The 16259-nt window shown below is 35.7% G+C and overlaps 1 long non-coding RNA gene across 1 annotated transcript; it reads left to right on the forward strand.

Annotated features, from left to right (window-relative positions):
• Positions 1-3740: 3740 nt before the first annotated feature.
• On the forward strand, positions 3741-4696 carry LOC114536055. Its single transcript, XR_003688386.1, has 2 exons — positions 3741-3855; positions 4658-4696. It is a non-coding gene; the product is annotated as an uncharacterized LOC114536055 (long non-coding RNA).
• Positions 4697-16259: the final 11563 nt, after the last annotated feature.

Consider the following 16259-nt stretch of genomic DNA (forward strand, 5'->3'; position numbering starts at 1 on the left):
AAAGCCACCTCAATATCGTTGCTCCACCGTCTGCCAATAGTTCAGCCGACAAGCGAAACAGCTGAACTTGAAAGGAAAGTTCACGAATTGCAAAACGAAGTTAAAGAGAAAGACGAGAAAATAAAAAAGATGACAAATGAAAAGAAAATGTTGTTCAATATAATCAAAGATCAAAAACAGAATTCAATACCCTCCTTACAGTGAAGGCCAAGTTTCTGCAATAAATTGTGTGTTATGTGCTTTTATGCCAAAAAAAACTGGGCGAGTTTCTTTGTGGTCCTAAGTTAGTTCTTATCGTCTTCCTGCACGTTGGCGCTAGAATTACGAGGAAAAAATGTCACATGTTTATATAGCTATAGCTGCATGACCCACATCAATTATTACCATAGTTATGACATGTTCCGAAATTGAGTTGTCATGCAGCGAAACTATGCAAACGATTTTATAATATATTGTTTAAAATCTATCAAACTTTATCTATATAAATCTATTATTTCATTTTGTGACGATAATTAAAGAAATAAAATTTTTGTGACAGTTCAATGAAGAGAAAAATCTAGAATATATTCTTTCGTTTTACTTTAGCCTTTGTTTATATTTTCGCAAGGAAGCTTGTATAGCTATGGCAAATGACCTCCTCAGAGACTTCATGCATGCATTGTCGTACAACTTTTTAAATGTGATCGGTTGCTATAGCTGTTGACTCATATTTAACATCACAACATGCAGTGCGATATAGTTCGTATCTGACTTGTAAAATGACGTAACGCATATATGTTAGCAGCTTTATAGAAACTGCATGTCTAAATAGGACTCAAAATATTTTTACCAAACTGATAATTTCTAGGTTTTCAAAAGCAAAAGTACAGCACAATCTACAATCGGTTCTGAGTAACCATGGCTCTGAGTTTAGTAAGTCAGCCCTTCTCTCTCGCGTATCAGGGAGTTGAAAGAGCGTATGGCGCGATGTTTTCAAAGTACAACGAAATGAAGGAATGGGTTCGAACCGGAAATTTGGCCACGAAGTTCTGGTCACAGGTACGGATGCCTTCATCTATGTTTTGTTGCTACCGTATAACGACGGACCAATGGCAGCATAACAACGCAACTGTCACATGCTTCTTGTAAAAACATGCAACAACCGAGAACGCGTGCATGGCGCGTGCTATACCCATGCCCCCAACAACAGGAGAGTTAAATATTTTAGTATTTATACTGCAACTTTTTGTCTTCCGTCTCCAGTGTTTCCAATCTCTAAAGACTTCAACATCGTATGGAAATGACATGAGAAATCTGTAACTGAGAAATTCATTAGGAATGCGCCAGTTTAGCCATGTTTTTCTATATTGCAGTATGTGTTCACCTGTATGTTTTAGGTTTGTGTATGTGCTATTTCGTATCATTTGTTCACTCCTGTGAAATATTTGAGGGTGACCCCCGCCCAAAATTACGCGGAAAAAATACCCAATATTATACCATCAGTACTAACCTTTTACACGAGAAAATAATAAAATATTTTCTGAATCAATCTTTAAATAAACTCCAGTCGAGCACAACAAATCTTTTTAAATCGTTTTAGTCGTGGAAAAAAGCCACCTCGATGTCGTTGTTCTTCCGTCTGCCAATAGTTCAGCCGACAAGCGAAACAGCTGAACTTGAAAGGAAAGTTCACGAATTGCAAAACGAAGTTAAAAAGATGACAGATGAAAAGAAAATATTGTTCAAAATAATCAAAGACCAAAAACCAAACTTAATACTCTCCCTGCAGAATGAAGGCCAAATTTGTGCAATAAATTGTGTGTTGTGTGCCTTTATTTGGATATGCCAAAGAAAACTGGGCGAGTTTCTTTGTGGTCCTCAGTTAGTCCTGATCATGTCCCTGCACGTTGGCGAGAGAATTACGAGGAAAAATGTTATGTGTGGAAACTTGATGGACATATTTCAAAAATGCAACGTGATTGAAGAAGTGCTCTCGTACAAGTTTCCTGAGAACAATGATGAAAAAGAAAGAATGGTAGACGAAGTGAAGCAAAAACTTCAGAGTATTGGTGAAGGGGTCTGCATATTAGGAGCATCTTCCGAAATGGGAATCGGGCATGTTTTCGTGAGCTATTTGGAGGAAGGTGGAACAGTAAAGATTTATGATCCACAAAACAGACGCCCAAAAGAATTCAGAGAATTCATTGATGACGTCAATACCAACGGTTTGATATTGTCCTTCATCAACACAGGGAACCTGAAGCGAATAATCGACAAGTATAGTAACATTTTACACCGTACAAATGAATCCTACGAAAACTTCCTTGAACGTTGGTTTGCGATTTCCGCACCGTAATGTGTAGAACATTAGGTTGGCATAATTTCGTAAAGTATTAAGTGTATGACGAAATGTCAAATTGCTAACAGTCTATATATCTAATCAATCAATATTAATTTTACTCCTCATATGATGCAGCTTTAGTTCTAGAGTGCATGTCATTCTAAACACTATAAAGTCTGGAAGATATATGCGAAATCTACCTATAACTTATCTTATATATATAACCTTAATCCTTATATATCTTATATATAACCTTAATTATACTCAATCTCAGCTATAACTTCGTCAGTCAAAGCACAATTCACTATGCTGCTGATATTATGCTGATGTTCATGCTAATATTATCATACGCATATATGCTGTGAAAATAGTACCAATTTTTTATGTTAAAAAAAATTATAAAACTTAAAAACTCGAATTTTTTGGATGTTTTTACTGAGACAACCAATCTCAATTCTCAAATTATAGGTAGTTGTTTTGAAATTGGTTGTTGTTTTAATAACCTGTAGTCAACATGTTTACAACGCCCCAGAGTCGATTCGAATTGAGATGATCAATGAAGTGTGGAAAAATATATATCATGGCTTTTTAGGAGACGTGGTATGAAAATGATCGTGGGATTGGTTAGGGTTGCTTTCCACTTTTTCGCTTTTTGAGCGTATCTACACGCACGTAAAAGTTTAAAATAAAAAACCTAAGTTGTTGTATAATTAATTTTATTGTCGGGAAAACACAGCAAATCATCAACTGAATCCGATCCTATGCATCTATTGAATCGTTGATTTCATATAAGTATCATTTAATTTTAAAACAATTTAAACTATTATATACGTGGGTATACAAACTAGAAAAACGCAGGGGGAAACAGCCCTTAATTCCTTGTGTCGTCTGTGACTTGGAAAAAAGAAATGACAGAAATCATGATGGGCTTATTACCCACAGGCAGAACGGGGCTTATACGGGCAAAAAAATTGCAAAGTATGTCATGGAAGATGGAGGTATTTATATAAACAATGTTAACATTAACGTACTATCCGCATTTGATCATATTCAGATGCTAAAATGCGCAATAGAAATATTAAATATTATTAAATATTATTATTACACGCTCTCCAGAGTGGAGCTTTTCGAAAACGCCGTTTTCGTGTTTACGCGTGGACGGGCGAAAACCAGTCATTTTCAAAAAAACAACAACCCCATGTTGCATAAAATCGTTCGAAATTGGAGTTTTTGTTGGGTTTATTAAGAATTCTAGATTGGTTTTGTTATGACTGATTATGAATGGCATAGTGCATGCATGGTAATTTACATGTCAAAGATATCATATTTATTCGTGGATGAGAGGTCGCGTTCGACCGTACAGGCGGTACAGCAGTTGTATGTCACTTTTGAATCCTAGTGTTTCGACATTAAATTTCGAGTCGCCTTATATAATAAGAACCCGCCATTTTCCAATTACATTTGAGGGAAGACGTGCGAATGTAAGCTGAGAAGTAGTACACAGTCAAAATCAAACCAAAACGACATTACGACAGGTATGTTCTGATGTTTAGTTCAATCTTAGAAACGCGGAAGTACTCGCTCAGATCGCCAATTCGCTTGTCTTATTTAAGTATTTTATTATATTTTTACTTCACCAAATTTCCGGGGAAATTGCCCTGTGTTGGTAAGACGGTAAGAGGCAGGGTAACCGTTGATCAAAGCTACAAAAGTGATAAAACGTTGATCACAAATATTCCACTTTCATTTTAAAATTATGCTATTCAATAGATATGTGATGTTTTCAATTTATTGATCAAGGACCTATTTTGACTATATGTCAGTGTGTTAAGACAACTTTGAAATAAAAGAAGAGGGGTATAAAGTACAGTAGAGCGGTCGGGAAACAATCATGGTGGCTATTTTAATCGGTGAAATTTTAATCGTTTATCAGATGGCAAATACTGACATACCTATTCAAATTGTGTTAACAGTTAAAGCAAGATACAACATAGGGTTATTTACAACTTAACGACTGAATAAGATATATTTATATAGCATCTTCATAGGTCATGATAAAATTCATCATTTCCCTTGAATCATCACAAAATTAGTATCGGGAGAATTTCACTTGTATATACTTTGCCTACGTGTCTGGTTAAGGTTCATTGCTGATATGTAATCCTTAATTTGGCACTGACATTAATAAATATTATTGGTTTGGATCAACATTGAGACTAGTTTTACACAAGGATTAAATCCTCCGTTCGTATTTATTGCTTTTAATCTTTAATCTAAATCATTAGTTTGGATCAACATTCATCGACAAATCTTAATCATGTTTATTGCCTTTATTAGTCTTTTATCTGCTGATTATTCCAAGCTAAACATGGCAGAGCAAAGTGCCGACAGTATACCAGAATTTCAAGATACAGAGGAGTATAAAAAAGTGGTTAATGCATTGGAAGACCTCGCTAAAATGGCGACGAATCGCGATGAGAAATTGAGGCACAAAAACTGGTACGAAAATCTGGAACATTTACAATGTGGAGGTAAATTATGTAAACATGATTGCGTGCTGTGTACATTACTTTGGATTTGCAAAGAGAAACTAGGAGTTATTCCTTGTGGTCGCCAGTTGGAAAAGGTTCTGACTTGGCATGCAGCCACAAAAATCACTGCAAGTGATTTACAATGTGATCAGTTGATGGACATCGTTACAAAATGTGGAATAGCTGAGCGTAAAGATTATAACTACAATGACCAAGGCTCCAAGCGTATTGAGATGATTAATAAAGTATGGGAAGATATCAAGGCTTTTCAGGTATCTGGTGTACGAGTATTAATACTCGGGAAGTGGCATAAAAATGATAATGAGATTGGTCATTGTGTGGTTTGTGACTTGGACAAAACAAGAAATGACAAGAAACATGTGATGATCTACGATCCAAAGGCAGAACAGGGCTTATACCTAAATAAAGAAAAATTTACAGAGTATGTTAAGGAAGATGGAGGTATCTATTTATACAATGTTAACATTGACGTACTAAATGACATACTTAAAAAGCATTGGAATAATTTACACATAACAACTTTAACAAGTAGGAAAATTCGCAGCACGACGCCGGCACATTTGTAGCTAGTCGGTGGATGGAGATGCTGGAATTCAAAAAATGCCACATGTTTATATATAGATGACCCACATCCTCCTCTTTTACACTTGACATTGGGTTAGAAAGATCGGGCCGAACTCACAATCTTAATTAATCGGTGCCTTCTCTTCCATAAACAAGCACATCCTTTAAAGGCTTTTATTTCTATATAAGCATGAGTATTTTCTTAGCTCACCTTTTAGTTCCGCATCAAACTAAGGATGACGGAAACAACATAGTTATTGTAGGAGAAAAGCCGAGCAAGCAATATAGTTCATCGACCATCCAGCCCACCTGCATGTGGTTCAAAATTGGCGGAGCCATGCAGGGTTTTTCACCATACATGCATAAGGCTGTAAGCTGGCAACAGTAATACGTACGGTTCAGTAACGCGATCGCGAGTCTTTCGATTAAAATCTGTCTGGCTAAAGGTCCAAAGACTGCTTGGAGTAGACTTGAGAATCTATATTGAAAGGTAATAGCCTTACTTGACTGCATGACAAATTACGAATATTAGCTGATTATTATCGTAGATATGACATGGTCCGAAATTGAGTTTTCAGCAAAACTATGCAAACAATTTTATAATATTTCAAACTTTATCTATATAAATCACTTATCTCATTTTGTAATGTTATAACGAGTAAATATGATGATAACTAAGCGATTAAATTTTGTAACAGTTCAATGAGAAGGATCTAGAATATACACTTTCTAGAGGATTTTATTGTGAGATTGTCGTCTAAATTGTCTCAAGTCTCAATTGCGTCGGAAGTGAGAAATTGTTCGACCCACTTTCGTTCTGGGAAATGGAATTAGAGCACATTTTGGAAGCTTAAAGTTTTAGCTATGGCAAATGACTTCTCAAAGACTTCATGCATTGTCATATAACATTTAAAAGTGATCGGTTGTTATACCTGTTGACTATAGTGGCAATGACAGGGACCTGTCAAGGTTAATCTTAATTCGGACTATTCTCAAGGGGCTGAAATATTTTTCATCAAATATATCATTGGGTATACTTGCCATCGCAAATTCTCTTTGTCGTGTCCGTAAGTGTGATGTCTAATAATTAAGCAAAAATGTCACTTAGGAGTTTATACAAACTCGCGTTTGTTCGAGTCGATCTTTCTTGCCACAGTTTTTGCCTAACTTGGTCCTCTTATATTTTCATTTCTATATCTCAAAGCATTAGGCTGCATAACACTTTAAAATATCGAGAACATTTTTTTTTTCTTTTTCTTGTGAATATGCTGGCATTGGTAATATTGTAAGATCTACAGTACGTTGTCGTTGGTTGAGATCGAGTTGTTTTGTCTTTTGAGCTATCCGCAGTTTTTAGTAACTTGTTATTGTCAATTGTCTTCTTTTTAGTGCAAAATTTCCTCGACATCAGTCAGTGTAGTCAGTCATGCAGTCAGTGCGTCATGCAGTGAAAACTCTGCGGGTGCCATAAAAAATCTTTGTCTATACTGTAAATTTTTTAAAAAACCCCTGTCTTTCAGCCATACGCCCATAGTTTTATAATCCGCGTGTAAATTGTAAGTTTGTATGTTAATTTGTATCTCTAAGCTTTGTTTAAATAAGCCATTCATAAAAACAGCAATTGCTGATGAGACTAGTGCGCAGAGTTGCAAAAAAGCTGCGGGTACGCGGGTACCACCCGGAGGAAGGTTTGCTTTGAACGAGGTTTGTGAGGAAGGTTCAAAGTTGCACACTCTAATTGATCACATGCATGTGCCAAAAAACCAAATATTTCTTTATGCTGGTTGCCACTTGACTCAGTGACGTAACGTCATTTTGAGAAAGGTTTTCAAAACTTGAAATCCTACCGGAGGAAGGTTGACTCTCTTTTTGCAACTCTGCTAGTGCATTGAAATGTTGAAAGTTTTATGTGGTATAAAGCCCTAATTCCACAGGCTAAATTTCCAAGCGAAATGCGAAATATTTCGTCTGCTTCTTTTGTATGTACTTTAGAGTTATATATACACAAAACTTGCAGTAATTGTTTCCGCTAGCGCTCATGCATGCATGACACTATGGAAACGGGAATGTGACTGTGTGTATATATAGGAATTTAATTTAATAGCTTAAGTAATTAATTAGTGCAGCAACCAATGACAGAGTAGATGAGAGAGAATATATAATATAGGAAACGAAAAGTAAATTAATTGTGATATTTTTTACGCAATTTAAAATTGTGAGACGTTTATCGTGTTAAAATATCTATTTTTGGATAAGAATTGGATAAAGCTCAAAGCAAAAGGAAAAGTGAGAAGGGACCGAGAGCAAGACTAATCCTAAGCCAAGGTAAGATTTAAACGATATTTTTGACAGTGGCTAACAAATCTAGCCACTATAACTATGGTCAAAGCTATTGTACATATCTCATGACGCAGATCAACTTTCAAGGAAGCGAGTAACGCGCAAATGACATCACCAGACACTTACATGCAGATTCGCACCAAGAGTTGGGTTGTTAATAAAGACACCTCGCTTCCTCAATTGAATTTTCCAGAACACACGCGAAAAGGGAAGAAACTTAATAAACTGTTAATAAGATAAACAATGCCAGGAAACGTTTAAGCATAATCAGTATTATACGACTCTCATCTGTTATTAATTGTGAAAGTATATGGCCGGTTATGGCGTTAGCGGCTTTGTAGAAACTGAATGTCTCAACAGAACTCAAAATATGATAATTTCTAGGTTTCTAAAGGCAAAAGTACAGTACAATCTACAATCGGTTCTGGGTATAACCATGGCTCTGAGTTTCGTAAGTCAGTTCTTCTCTCTCGCGTATCAGGGAGTTAAAAGAGCGTGTGGCGCGATGTTTTCAAAGTACAACGAAATGAAGGCCACGAAGTTCTGGTCACAGGTACGGATGCTTTCATCACGCCTCCCACAACAGGAGAGTTAAATATTTTAATATTTATACGGCAACTTTTTGTCTCCTGTCTCCAGTGTTTCCAATCTCTAAAGACTTCGTATGGAAAGGGAAATGGGAAATTTGTAAATTTGCGCCAGTTTAGTCATGTTTTTCTATCGCAGATTAAAATTCAGTCTGGGAGCATGCAGGCATATATTGCTGCGTGTTCACTGTATGTTTTAGGTTTGTTAATGTGCAATTTCGTAATGTGCAATTCCTGTGGAACATGTATCAACCCTTTACACGAGAAAATAATAAAATATCCGTATTTTCTGAATCAATCTTTAAATAAACTCCAGTCAAACACAACAAATCTTTTTAAATCGTTTTAGTCGTGGAAAAAAGCCACCTCAATATCGTTGCACTACCGTCTGCCAATAGTTCAGCCAACAAGCGAAACAGCTGAACTTGAAAGGAAAGTTCACGAATTGCAAAACGAAGTTAAGAAGAAAGACGAGAAAATAAAAAAGATGACATATGAAAAGAAAATGTTGTTCAAAATAATCAAAGACCAAAAACAGAATTCAATACCCTCTTTACAGTGAAGGCCAAGTTTCTGCAATAAATTGTGTGTTGTGTGCATGCTCTTATTTAGATACGCCAAAAAAAACTGGGCGAGTTTCTTTGTGGACCTAAGTTAGTTCTTATCATGTTCTGCACGTTGGCGAGAGAATTACGAGGAAAAACGTTATGTGTGGAAACTTAGTGGACATGCATGCATATTTCAAAAATGCAACGTGATTAAAGAAGTGCTCTCGTTCAAGTTTATGACAAAATGTCGAAGGGTTATTAACTCAGTAACTGTCTACATCCAACCTCGTTCCCAGGGCCAATTCCAATTTCCCCTTTCCCCCTCTTTTGAAATTGGCCCTGGGAACGAGGTTGTGTCTACATCAAATCATGCAATATCTAGGTTTTATTTCTCATATGATGCAGCTATAGTTGTCAGTTTGACCGCAATATTTATAAAGTGTCATTTAATTTACGTATATATATATATATATATATATATATATATATATATATATATATATATATATATATATATATATATATATATATATATATATATATATATAGAATGTGATTGATCCACTGGTCTGTTAGCTGACAAAATAGAAAAAAGTATAAAGGATAAAGTAGGTTCTTAGTATAAACGGTATTTTACAATACCCAATAGGTAGCATTAGTTTATTAGGATGTAATGCATGCATGTTTAAAGAAAAAATTAACACAAAGTTAAAAAATGATACCGTGGCCGTGCGTTTTAAGTTAAACACACAATATATAGCTATTAGTATTACATGCAAGTACAATAATATTGAATAGGTTGTAAATACCGATACTATAGATTAAAATCGAATACAAATATTAGAATAGGGTTCAGTCAGAGACGCTTAGATAAAGATTGTGGATGGTCATTATTCTGTAATGTGATGGTAGTTATTCTGTAAAAGCATTTTTTTGTATAATTAATAGTTTTCACGCGTTTATACATCCTTTCTAGCGATAAGAATTAAGAATTTATCAATTGAGAATTCTTGTAGTTGAAGGTATTCTCTCAGTAAGAACCATTGATATTGTACGTATTTTTATAAAAAGTTTACTTAAAAATATCCTGTTTACTTCTCCGAGCCCTTAGACATAAACTTATAGACTTAGCGGAACAAACAAGGTCTTTATATGCAAAGCATGACACAGTTCTTCGCCTGTCAATTTCGTGTCGTCTAAATTGAACACATCCCGCCCAGCATAATAAACATTTTTTAACATTTTTAAACTTTGAACTGATGAATTTTCATGAGGATGCTAATTCAAGACTCAGATCCCGTGATGATCACACATTGTTGAAACAACATTGCGACACTAAATCAGCATTGCTTTTGACTTGACGGCTTTCCGACTTGCGGTAAAACATTGCTTATTTATATAGTTTTCAAGACATATTTGGTTCAGGATCGCATGCAAAGTGTCTAGAGGATATACAAAGTTAGATTTAAACCTAAAGGTAAGATCTAAATTATATTTTAAGCTGGCGAAGACTGAAGTGTTTATGACAGGTCTCGTCTAGTCACATTCAATGCAGTTGATATATATATTTTTTGTATTTTTCTTTAATTTTAAGACTTTTTAGTCGTATAGATTTTAGCATGCGATACATAGCGGGATTTGAAACATATTATCTATTTCAAGTCCGAGTTTTCACTTAAGTTTCACCTCAAAAGGCCCGGCCGAGCAAAGGCGACAAATGCATGGCTCCATATGGAATCATGTTGTTTTCAACTGAGCGCATTTTGAAAATAATATATTTCACATTTGTAGGTAAATCTGCGGTAAAGTGTGAGACTGTAAATCAAGAAGTCGTGTACAACAAAAATCGAAAGCCCGAAAGCAAAGTAAGTTGAAAGAAATCTGTATTTTAGCAAACGGAAGTAGGCCTTTATATTGGTCGTGATGTTGACTCAGGCCCTCATATTGCATGAGTATTGTGTTCGTTTGTAAAAAGATTTGCTCTTAAAATTTACTTGTAGCACCAATTCAATAAAAATGAATGATTCATATTGGCATGTACCCCAATTTTATTGTACTGAAGATGTTTTAGTTAAGACAATTCTTTAATAAATCTTTAAATTGAGTTATCAGTTTTGTCAATACTGTAGTCTGTGTACTTCAGTGGATATTTAACAATATAGATATTAGGTATATATATATATGAGCTGATAGTTATCGGTTATATTTAAGAGATAGGTATAATTGTTTTATAATATAGCCAAAACTTTCAATGATAGAATTGTGTAAACCTTTATTAAATTTTCATTACAAATGCTAATGTTTTCTGTGTTTAGATAAATGTTCTACTGTGAAAGTGCATGATTACAGTAGGATAAAAGGTGGGCTTTTTATAGCTACCAGGTAATTTGTAATTTCATGTCACCACCCTGATAAATTTAGTAGCTTTAACAAGTACGTCGTAAGGTTGTTAGGATGCCAATGGTAATATTCTGAAGCATTTCAGTCGTAGGATTTTTCTTATGCTTTACTGTACAAAATATGGGTGTCTAAATTGCATGGGGTTGAACTTGGGAATTGAAATATTCACTATATTTTGCTCGTATAGGTTCTAAAATGTGGAACGGTGATTGCTCTGGATCAGAGAAAAAAATCCACGAGGAAGAAAACTCTCGCATCAAACAAATGGAGAGTGAAATAGTGCGGTTAAACCAAAAGCTACGGGCAAAGGACCTTCAGCTTGAGACTGCAGAGAAAAGACACGACGATGAATTTAAGAAGATACAAGATATAACAGAAACGAAAGAAAGGCAAATCAAAGAATTGGAAAAGAAAGATAGAGAAAAAAACGAGGAAATAAAAAGGCTGGAAACTGAAAAAAAAGAGTTAAATGATCGTGTAGAAAAGCTACTCCAATGCTGGGAAAGCGAAGGAAAGGTGTGCGCAAATAATTGTGCCGTATGCGCTATTGCATTGATCTGCCGAAGACTTGGCTACTCTCTTTGTGGTCTGCAGTTGATACTTATAATGGTTTATCATAAAATGGTTTGTGCCCTTGGGGGTAGAGATGACGGTGAAGAAATAACGATAGGGGACCTACTGTGTGCAAACCACATGGCCATATTAAAGAAATGTGGTGTATTTGACAAAATGCCAAAGTTCGATTTTCCTGAAAACATTCATGACAAGACTGAAATGGTAAATGAGTTGTATAAACAACTCCAGAATATGGGCGAAAAAGGGGAGTGCATAATAGGAACAGAAGACGTCTCTGGTATCGGGCATTGTTATGTGAGCTATTTGGAGAAAGATGGAGCAGTTAGGATTTACGACCCGCAACAAAACTGTCCAAAATATCCAAAAGATTTATTCAATGATGTCGAAATAAAAGGCCTCAGATTGCATTTTGTTAACACAAAGAAGTTACAAGAAATAATCAGTAAATATAGTCAGTGTTTGCACCTCACAGATGAACCCTACGAAGAATTTATTCGAAGAGAACGATTACTTACATTATCTGATTTATGTTAGGTAACTGAACAGTAAATTTGATTAGTTTGTATTGTACGTTAAATATCTCAGCTCAACTGAATTGTAAATTAAATTAGTTTGAAATATCTCAGACTTTGTCATTCTCCAGCCTCGTACCCAGGCGCTTTCTTTAGTAGTAAATATATAACATATGTTATAATATATGTCACAATTTAATAAAATGCATTCAGCTATTATATAGAGGACAGTTGGAAAAAAAGCGAGCGCTTCGTAACCCAGGTCTTCGCTCATAGAACCCTTAAAGGGGTTTCCTCTGAAAAACGATTCGCACTGAGCGGCCCGTGTGTTGCAATTTTCCCTTTGTATGTAGATCTGCATGATCGTTCCTTTATATATAAACATGCTCCAGACATTTTATTGTGCTTCCTAAAACGGCCTCCTGACACTAACATACAAAATTTAAACCTCCATTGAACCAGAATAGGTTTGCTGAGTTGCAAAACAGTCAGTCTGTTGCTGTCCTGTGACATGATTCCATATGAAACCGTTTTGAAAGTTTGTGCTATTTGCAAATGCTTCCCGATAGTGATACTCGTTTCCTAAGCCTACTCCACTTCCAGAAGCTTCTTTCTTCATAGTCGCCTAGCTCCAACCACGTTCCTCGTTCCCCTCTTATTGGAAAAGGTTTCCGCATGGCACAGCGATAATCTACCTTAGAAACCTCTGATCGGCTCCAGCGCTAGGTATTTTGTCTCCAAATATGTCTCCCTTAAGCTTTCTTCATAACGGGATGGAAATGGTGAGCCAAGAGAAGCGTATGAATTATGCAATTATAATAACTCATTTTGGAGCTCTTTTCTGAGGGAAATTCCTTATTTAGTTTTGCCATGTCTCCAACATGTTACCACAACAATAATACAAATTTTCTTGTTGATACCGGTTATTGGATAACGGTTTCCACACAGGTGGGTAAACCAGACCAGGTATAAAAATTAAAACACACAAATAAATCCTACAAACGTTTCCTTGAACGATGGAAATATCCGCACGTTAATGTTGCACATCGTTAGGTTGCCCTAATTTCGCGTTGTGGTTCATAAATTGTGTCATTTAACAATAATAACAATAACAATTTTACGTGTTTTTATCTAATGTTAGTGTTTTTTTTTCGAAAGCGAATTTGCATGAGAATGCTAATTCATGATCCAATAATCTCGTGAGTCGTGATGAATGGACACACGCAGAGTTTATAAACAGTATACAGCCGAAGAAATCGATAGTTGGCCTGTTGCAGTCGAGTTTTGAACACCTCAGAGTTTTGGTGTTTCTAACGATACTGCTAGAAAAGATTTTTGTCAAGTTCCGAAGTAAAATGCATGAGAGGCGATAGGCAGTGATAGCTATTTAAACGAAAAGGTAAGATCTAAATGATATATTTTTCTTAAACAAAATATCAGACATAATAAAAGGTCTCATAACTGATAACCATACATTTTTATTTTGATATTCTACTATATCTCTTTCAATTTCTAAAGGGAATGGTAGATGCATTTTTCTTGTGTGAAGACTATTTAGCTATATAGATTTTAGAATGCGGCACGGTTTCTCGAGTTTCATTTCGACTTAAGTCTGACCAAGCGATAAGCAATTACCGATAGACTCTTTGTAGTCTTATTTATATTACAGATTTGTAGATGAACTATGAGCGGTAGGGTGTCGGAAGGCGCGTTGAGAATCAACCGAGATGTAGTAGACGGCTTTAATTTGCCTTCATGCAAATTTAGTTAAACTTGTAGAGCAATTTAGCCAACCTAAAATCTATATGAACGAGTGATACTTGCCATGTAGCACAATATAGTTAAACAAATTATGTTCTTGAGACAATTAGTCTCACAGTGAAACATACCCCTTGATTTATTCAATCCGATATTTCGTCCGTGTACTATAGATTTTTTTGGAACTTCAAGCAAAATGTCAGATAGACTCTCTGTGGAGGAATCGCGGGAAGGTTACTTCAAAACAGCGTGGGCGATGAAATACTTCAGTAGCACAGGAGATCTTGATGCTGATCGAGGTATAATACATAGATTATATTGTAGCTTTTACTTTTGCACATTTTGACATTTCATTAGGTAAAATGCCCTTTGAGAACTCATTTTTCCATCTAGGAGAGGTGTTCGATTGCGCACACGGAATTGATATTGAAAGGCTTAGCGGAAATTTATTTTGGTCTCACACGGTAATTGGCATGAGCCGCAAAGTTAACGAATAGTTAAAGAAGATTCTAAGGCTAAAAGATAGATTGAAGCGTGTTTCTGGCCTGTACTTGCAAGCACAGTTCACTTTAAACAAGGCGCGAAGTGATATTAAGCGTCACAAGAAGATGATTGAGACGTACCAGGTAGAAGGCAAAGTTTGTGATAACAGTTGTGTATTGGACACGTTATATTGGATCTGGAAAGAAAAGCTGCCTTCAGTACCTGCCAACTGTTCCTGTAGTCGCTACAATTGCCGTCGAAGATTAGAAAAAATTTTAATTCATAATGCGTTTGAAAGGATTGAGAAAAAAGATTTAGATTGTAACCAATTAATGCGCATAGTGGAGAAAAATGAAATAGTTCACGAAGAAAGGGACAGGTATCGTTATCCTAAGGAAATGCCAGGAAGAGATCGTGATGACCAGATACACCATGCATGGAAAAAAATTATGCGAAAAAAGCATGAAAAGATACGTGTTTTGATAATTGGGAGGGTGATTGTTGAGGGACTCGTTGGTCATGTTATAGTGTGTGATTTGGAGGCGAGGCCAGAGGATGAAAACACGGTTGATATCTATGACCCACAGAACGCTCTAGGAGATGAAGTGAATGAAGAAAGATTCAGAAGTTGTGTAAAAGATGACATTGGGCTTCGAGTATTCACCGTCAGTCTCAACCAGTTCGAAGAAATAATCCGGAAATATTACTCCTAAAATGAACGTAACTACACATTGTACAGATGTTGAATGTTCTAGCATATAGTAACCTGAACTGAAACTGATTACGTTCATATCAATTCATGCAACTGCATGCACCAAACAATAACAAAAACGTTTTTGTAGGTCTTATTAAAAATTCTAGATTGATTTTGTTATGACTTATGATGCGGACACGATAATGCAATTTGCATGTCATTCATGAATGAGTCAGGGCGATGCCATGCACATGCAAACATCTATATATGTAATTTTTAAACTGGCTTATAGTGAAGCAAAGTTTTCGAGTCACTTTTTATAAAGAATACAACTACCGAATTACACTTAAGGGAAGACGTGCGATTGTAAGTTGAGAACTGAGTAGTACACACTTAAAATCAAACAAAACGACAGGTATGTTCTGATATTTTGTTCAATATTTGTAACACGGAAGTCGCTCAGAACGCCGAGCAATTCGCTTGTTTTATTTCGGGATTTCATTATATTCTTACTTCACCAAATTCCCGGGGAAATCGTTCTGTGTTGGTATAAGAGGTAGGGTAACCGTTGGTCAAAGCTACAAAAGAGATAAAACGTTACAGTCGACCACAAACATTCCACTTTCACTTTCACTTTGAAATTATGCTATTCACATTTAAACACATTTAGTATAGTGGCTAAACTTCACCTCGTATGTAAAAGAGGCTTTGAAAAATGCGAATTGTAATTAAACTCTTTAAAGAAATGAAGCACCGGGCAGTCGTACAGGGCAGACGCCGGGAAATTTACTTAGGATGCTATTCGCCGGAATTTCCTGTCGATCTTAATTATTCAAACTTCAAGTGCCCAAATTACTTTAGCAATATAAACTTAATGTGTTAGAGTGCCGAGATCTCACATATAAAAAGGTTATCTTTAATGCAA

This window comes from Dendronephthya gigantea, unplaced genomic scaffold (assembly GCF_004324835.1).
Source record: "Dendronephthya gigantea isolate DGI-Jeju-01 unplaced genomic scaffold, DenGig_1.0 000129F, whole genome shotgun sequence".
Lineage (NCBI taxonomy): Eukaryota > Metazoa > Cnidaria > Anthozoa > Malacalcyonacea > Nephtheidae > Dendronephthya > Dendronephthya gigantea.